This window comes from Rattus rattus, chromosome 3 (genome assembly GCF_011064425.1).
Source record: "Rattus rattus isolate New Zealand chromosome 3, Rrattus_CSIRO_v1, whole genome shotgun sequence".
In the NCBI taxonomy this organism is placed as follows: domain Eukaryota; kingdom Metazoa; phylum Chordata; class Mammalia; order Rodentia; family Muridae; genus Rattus; species Rattus rattus.
In genome coordinates, this window is record NC_046156.1 from 91,131,962 (window position 1) to 91,140,254 (window position 8,293).

The window sequence follows — 8,293 nt, forward strand, 5'->3', positions numbered from 1 at the left end:
GGGCTAGGATTTCATAGAAACCTCCCACTTAGAACTGAGTGTTCCGAAGTCTCTCGGTTTCTGCACATTGTTTAGTAGTGGGTCACTGTGTGACTTCCCATCTATTTTCAGGAGAAATCTTCTCTGAGTGAGACATTAATCTATGGGTATAGCAGAAACTCATTACAAATCATTTTATACTTACATTCCTTTAGCAGCATGGTTGATTTTCCCCTAACTAATCTCAGGTTCTTGACCACCTAAGCAGTGTCAGGCATTGGTTCCACCTCATGGAATAGACCACAAATACCACTATACAGTGCTTGGTTCCTCCCAAAGTTTTTGGGCCACTCTGTTGCACTAGAGTATCTTGCAGGCAAGTTACCATTGTAGATAGAAACACTTGTAACTGGTTTGGTGTTTACCCCTTTCCAATGGTTAGTATGTAAAGTACTTTCTGGTACCAGTACAGGTAAAGGCTTTAGTTAGGCACCAGCTTGACTTTTTATTACTCAATGACATATCTATGACTTATCTGACTTTCAGCCTTGGTGTGGGTACTGAATTTCTAGAAAAAGAATGTTTCTTTGAAACAAACAAATGGAAACGGGCTATAAAAGGAAGCTGAGGATATCTGTAGGAAGGAGGAAAGCTGGATCCACTACAAGACAGCCAAACGCTCCATTCAATCCAACAGACCCTGTTCTCCTGTTCTTTTTGTTTGTTAATATTGTTGTAAACAGTATAACAAAGGGCAAATGGAAGAAGAGGGCTTATTTGGCTTACATGTTAGAGGTGATCACTGAGATAAGTCCATGTATCAAAATGAAGATACAGAATAAATCAGAGACAACAAAAGAATGCACCTTACTGGCAGGCTCTCCCTGCATTGCTTAGCTACCTATCTTATCCATCACACACACACACACACACACACACACACACACACACACACACACACACGTATAAGAATGGCATTTTCTGTGGGGGTCTGGGCTCTTCTATATCAATTAATCATCAAGATATGACCACAAGACAATCTAGTGGAGGTAATTTTTCTATTGTAATTCCCTCCTCCCAGGTGCCAATAGTTTCTATAAAGTTAGCACAAATTACCCAGGATACATACAGCCTGTGGCAGCCATCATCCTTTTACTGTAAGTATTCCTCTCAATGAAGTTCCTCCCTTGCATTTAAAAAAATGAGTCTCTTTCCCTGTAAGGCTTCATCATGACCCCTCAAGTATGACATTCACCCTGGGTACTGTTTTCTCTCAGGGCCTGTTTTTGCTCCCAATGATGCAAGACCCTCTCTCCTAAGGAAGTGATTTTTAAAGGGTAAATTCATATATTTCACCTGTATTTCCAAACAAACCAATGGCATATGCTCTTTTCAAGCAATATTGACCCAGGCACACAGACATTTTTCCAAAGTGAAAAAAAAAAAGAAAATGAAAAGCTGCTTCTGAAAGGAAGTACCATGGGACAGAGAAAAGTCTGAAAGAACATTGTTTTAAAGAACATACAGTGACTTAGAGCAGGAGATAACCTAATCTCAACATCTTCCTAAATAGAAAGAGTGCCCAGGATACATGAAACTAAGTGTAGTGTTGATTTTCCTACCAATTCAGAAAGTTCTGCATAGGAAACAATGGAATATTTACTGTGTCTATGCATATACTGTCATCATACAAGTATTGTCAGGTATTCAAAAATTAACTGGGATTCAAATTGGTCAAAAACCTGCCGAAATTATATTGGGAAATGTAACAGGCATGTGAAGTCTGATAAGCTGTGGCTGGACAAGGGATGTTATCCACTATGAGTTCACCACGGTAGATATGAAGCTCTGTATTCTCAGAATACCCAACAGAAATTGGCAGCAGTGGGTCATGAGCTTTCCCTAAATTCATACAATCTTTTAATACTCTTTGTCTGTGATGAGGCGAGTATGGTGGGCTCAGGTGTTCTCCTTGCTTACAGGCAAAGACAAGTCTAGACAGAATCTCTCCTTATTCCTAGAGGACAGGCTGACTATTGCCAGGGTTTGCAAAGATGAAACACAGCAAAAAGCAATGGAGGAACATACAGTTACTTCTTAGACCCAGGAGGCTATGTGTGATCACATGCAATTAAACACCATGGTTGTATCAACATCCATATGGCATCATTTGCCTGAGTCAGGGATTCTTTTGTGTTGTTGTTTTTCCAATTTTTTTGTTGAATAGTATTTATTTACATTTCAAATGTTATCCCCTTTCCTGTGTTCCTGTCCATAAATCCAAGTCAGGGATTCTTAAACCTAAGTTCAAAATACTTTGAGAGAAACAAGTTATCTATAAGACTGTATCTAAATAACATTCGAAATGTATATAAGAAATACTCAAGTTAATAATAAAAAAAAAAAAAGACTGTATCTCAAGAGGGAGAATGAAGAGTTAAGCATGATCTTGTCCATTCTGAAATTCCTGTCATACTCTCAAGCTATACTAGCCTTAGGTCCTTCTGCTGAGATTAAAGAAAAAGATATATGAGTCACTTGACCTTTGACCTCGGTTGATTGCAGAGATGGAGGAGTGACAGGGAAAGAAGCCAGTACTCACAGTTCAGAAATGACTTTGTCTTGGAATGGGATCCAGTTTGAGCCTTTCAGAAATATAGGAAGCCCATTAATTTTGAAGTAGAAACTCAGACCAGGAGACCCTTTTATAGGTTCTTCTATTTGTTGCACTGTCCTGAAATAAACCTGCAGTGAAAGAAATAAACATTGAATGGAAACTTAAAAAAAAATACTTTGAGAGAAACAATCTCATGTTGACAGGCAATAAAACAAGTTTCCCACTGCTAATTCTGGCAGCATTCATGGTAGCATGGCATTGAACTTGAATTTGATTCTTGAAAATATGTACACACAAAAAAATAAAAGAATATAAGAAAATACGTACCCATAACCAGAGAGTTTAGCACACTTAGAGTAAAAAGGGGGAGGGGGCCTGGGATCCTAAGAGAGAAAGAGAATGCCAAATAGTGAAGAGGCAAGAGCTATGGACTCTAAGCTCCCAGACTTCACTCATGTCCTTTGTTTTTATGGGACTAAAAAACAAGGACATGGGTTTTTGTGACACTATCCTAGCTTGCATTTACCATAGGAGCAATAATAATAAAACCTAGATGGTATTGGTACAGGGACAGGCATGTAGATCAATGGAATAGAATTGAAGATTCAGAAATGAACCCACACACCTATGGTCACTTGATCTTTGACAAAGGAAATAAAATCATCCAGTGGGGGGGGGATTTTCAACAAAAGGTGCTGGTTCAACTGGCAGTCACCATATAGAATATATATACATATATATAATTCACATATATTAATATAGTATATATAAAATGCAAATCTATTCATTCTTATCTACTTGTATGAATCTCAAGTCCAAGTAGATTAAGAACCCCAGATACACACAGTCAGAACATGTCAAATACAGGGGCAAATGCCAGCAGCAAACCACTGAACTGAGAATGGGACTCAAGTTGGAGCAATTAGAGAAAAAGCTGAAAGAGCTGAAGGGGTTTGCGACCTCATAAGAACAACAATGCCAACCAATCAGAGCTTCCAGGGACTAAACCACTACCCAAAGACTATACATGTACTGACCCTGGGCTCCAACTCATATGTAGCAGTGAATACCCTAGTTGGAGCACCAGTGGAAGAGGAAGCCCTTGGTCCTGCCAAGGTTGGACCCCCAGTGTAGGGGATTGTTGGGGGGGCAGTAATGGGGAGTGGATGGGGAGGGGAACACCCATATAAAAGGGGAGGTAGAAAGGTTAGGGGGCTGATGGACAGGAAACTGGGAAAGGGAATAACATTTGAAATATAAGTAAGAAATACCCAGTTTAATAAAAATGGGAGGAAAAGAACCTCAGATACACTGATGCTAATAGAAGAGAAAATGGGGAAGAGCCTTGAATATGTAGGCACAGGGAAAAATTTCCTGAACAGAACACCAATGGCTTATGCTCTAAGATCAAGAATCAACAATGGGATCTCGTAAAATTTCAAAAATTCTGCAAGGCAAAGGACACTGCCAATAGGACAAAATGGCAACCAAGAGATTAGCAAAAGGTCTTTACCAATCCTGCATCTGATAATAGAGGGCTAATATCTAATATATACAAAGAACTCAAGAAGTTAGATTCCAGAAAACCAAATAATTCTATTAAATGTGGTACCATGCTTAAGAAAGAATTCTCAACTGAGAAATATCAAATGGCCAAGAAACATCTAAAGAAGTGTTCAGCATTTTAGTCATAAGGGAAATGCAAATCAAAACAACCCTGAGATTCCACCTCAAACCTCTCAAAATGGGTAAGATCAAAAACTCAGGTGACAGCAGATGCTGGCAAGGGTGTGGAGAAAGAGGAACACTCCTTTCATTGTTGGTGGGATTGCAAGCTGGTACAACCACTCTGGAAATCAGTCTGGAGGTTCCTCAGAAAATTGGACATTGTACTACTTGATGACCCAGCTATACCACTCCTTTGTATATGCACAAATGATGCTTCAATATACAACAAAGACACATGCTCTACTATGTTCATAGCAGTCTTATTTATAATAGCCAAAAGCTGGAAAGAATCCAGATTCCCTTCAACAGAGGAATGGATACAGAAAATGTAGTATATATACACAATAGAGTACTACTCAGCTATCAAAAACAATGACTTCATGAAATTCTTAGGCAAATGGATGGAACTAGAAAATATCATTCTGAATGAAATAACCCAGTCACAAAAGAACACACATAGTATACACTCACTGATAAGTAGATATTAGCCCAAAAGCTCGGAATACCCAAGAAACAATTCACAGACCATATGAAGTTTAAGAAGAAGAAAGACCAAAATGTGAATGCATCAGTCCTTCTTAGAATGGGGAACAAAATACTCAGAGGAGTAAATACTCTCTGATAAACAGTGGAGCGGAGACTGAAGGAAAGATCATCCAAAGACCGCCTCATATGCAGCTAACAAACCCAGTCACTATTGCTGATGACAAAAAGTGCTTACTGACAGTAACATAATATGGATGTCTCCTGAGAGGCTCTGCCAAAGTCTAACTGATAAAGATGAGGATGCTTGCAACTAATCATTGGACTAAGTATGGATATCCCAATGGAGGACTTAGAGAAAGGATTGAAGGAGCTAAGAAGTTTGCAACCCCATAGGAAGAACCACAATATCAACCAAGCAGGCCCCACCAGAGCTCCCAGAGACTAAGCCACCAACCATTGAGTACACATGGAGGGACCCATGGCTCCAGCTCCAGAGGATGGCATTGTCCAGCATCAATAAGAGGAAAGCCCTTGGTCCTTTTAAAGCTCATTTTCCCAGTATCAGGAAATGACAGGGCAGTGATGTGGGAGTGGGTTGGTGTGAGGGGGAACATCCTCATAGAAGCAGGAGTAGGGGGGATGGAGAAGGTGTAAGCAGAAAAATGGATAACATTTGAGATGTAAATACATTAAATATCCAAGAAAAAATCAAAAAGAAAAAGAAAAAGAAGAAGTGCTTGTTGACAGGAGCCTAAATGGTTGTCTCCTGAGAGGCTTTGCCAGAGCCTTACTCATACTCATAGCTTCCAGCTAACCATCAAACTGAGCATGGAGACCCCTGTGGAGGAATTAGAGAAAGGACTAAAGGAGCTGAAGGGATTTGCAACACCATAGGAAGAACAACAATATCAACCAACCAGAACCCCCTGAACTCCCAGGGACTAAGCCACCAACCAAAGAGTACACATGGGGATCCCATGGCTCCAGCTGCATAGGTAGCAGAGGGTGGGATTGTCTGGCATCAATAAGAGGAGAGGCCCTTGGTCCTTTGAAGGCTCTTTTCTCCAGTATAGGGGAATGTTAGAGCATGATGTGGGAATGGTTGGGTGGGAGGGGGAACATCGTCATAGAAGGAGGGGTAAGGGGGATGGGAGAGGGTGGAAACCAGGAAAGGGAATAACATTTGAAATGTAAATACATACACCATCCAAAGAGAGAGAGAGAGAGAGAGAGAGAGAGAGAGAGAGAGAGAGAGAGAGAGAGAGAGGACATGGGCTTTTGTGTCCCTATCCTAGCCATGGGAGCACATGTCTGCTCATTTATGAAAAGAAAACCAAAACAGTCACTGAAATAGTGTGTGTGGATATGAGGCAATGAGTACCCATCTATGTGCATTTCACAAGACCCCTCCCAGTAAGAATACAAAGGTGGCCTTTTGTCATCTTTGCTTCATCTTTGTTGACTTCTATGGCATTTGGCTGACGCAACTCATGGGCTGCTGATAGAATTCTGAAGGGTCCCAAACTGGATACCAAATGCTGCTGAACATATCAAAAGTCTCCTCAAACTAAATCTAATTCCTGATGCGAGAAAGACTAAGGCATGGTGATACCATTTTAAAGTATAGAATACACTTTTTAAAATGACAATGCAACTTAAAATAATATGTCTTAATAATTTTATGGTCTCCAGAACATCATTTCCTGTGAGGATTAGGACAAGTCACTGTGGATTGTAAACATAATTTGCTAAGAGGTAGCCTTGGCAACCAAATGATAATTGTCTCAACACAGCTGCCCTCTGTGAAGAAAGAGGCCCGTCTTGGGTGAGGCATCATTCGGAGGCATTCTAGAAAGGTTGTGGACAGGGATTCTGATGCTGTTAGCACTAAGGAGTGGTGCCTAACCAATGAGACATTTGATTAGATGAAGCCAAACTCTGAAGAGCATGTAGGAAGGGAGCCCCTGAGAATCAGGCTATTCACTCTGTATGGTCAGCAATACCATGGAAGTATAAGGAAGATTACGTGAGGCCCACACACTTTGGAAAATGAAGACTCCATAGACACTTTGGCATACTGATGGCACTTAGTTAAGGCAGGAGTGTCACTGCAGAGTGACTTATGAAGGTGGGGCCAGCTGTGGAGAAATGAGCTTAGGCTCCTAGTTCACCAGTGAGTTAGAAATAAGATCCTTTCTTTGGGAAACTCTGGAGTCAGTGGGAAATGGATTAAGCTTCGACAACAACTAAGAAATCTTCCAATAAGAATGAGGTGGAATTAATCAGTGTGCATCATACTGAGGTGTAGCTGGGGTGACTGGTGATTCTAATGATACAATGTGAAAAACATAAGCACATATGGGGTTACAGTAAGTAGAATACGTGTGGGAAAATTGTTTTTAAAATGAGAAGGGATTTCTTTTAGTAGTACATTCTTATTCACTATAGAAATAGAAGCCATGTTCTCATATGAGATAATATAGAGAAATATGAAAAAGGTAAAACTAGATAGAGACCTCTAGTGTGCTGCAGGAACATTGATTGTAATTGAAATAAATATGGAAACACAAAGATGAGTAGATGTAAAACAATAAAAGAGAGGATCAGCCTGTGCCACCTTTTGAATTCTTGCTCACGGTGAGTTTTTAGCCTGTTGAAGACACTAGAGAAGTGAAGAACTATAAAATACTAGTAAATATCAGAAATTTAGGATGTAAATTGTATGTGTTGCTGTGTTATTTTTTTTTCTTGAACTGTATTGGGTTTCACGTTGGTCAGCGAATGCTTCCAGGAGTATGGTCTACAGGACCCTTGTAGCCCATCAGGTGACTAGATTATAGCTGTTCCAAATTCCCTTTGTGGTGCTTTTAGTTTATTATAAATTTTAATGTTATGAGTAAAATGTGTACATTGATCTTGTTTTAGATATTTACAAGTTCCTTTAAATGTTCTTGGACGCAAAACTATGTCATCAAATGTTCCACACATTTTCCATGATCCAGAAACTTGTGCTAAATTTCATTCTGACCACGTTCTAGGAGCTGTATTCTAAGGGTGGGAAGGGGAACATTTGAGAATGAGCAAAGCTGGCTGTGAGACTGGCGATCATGATAAATTGATTTGGAAACCAGAAATTTGTCTCTGAGGAGTGAGGCCTAGCAAGCAAGGGAGCAGAAATGGCTAGATATGTGACTCCATAAGACAGTGCCTACCTGGCATACGCAATGTCCTGGGAATTTACAGGAAATTTCTAAGGGAGCTTAGCCATTGATGGGGATAATATGGCACAGAAACTCTGTGAATGTCTCACCATTGTATCCATAAAAATGGCAGAACATATATTTTATGTAAAGTCAATCTATACATATTTCTTTCAGTTGTTTCTTCACATGGAAGACAAAGATTGGCTTGCTGTTGCCTCTGTAAATAATTTATGATGAAGCATGATGCCTTTCCTCTTCTTCGAGGTAGAGAAGGCCAAGG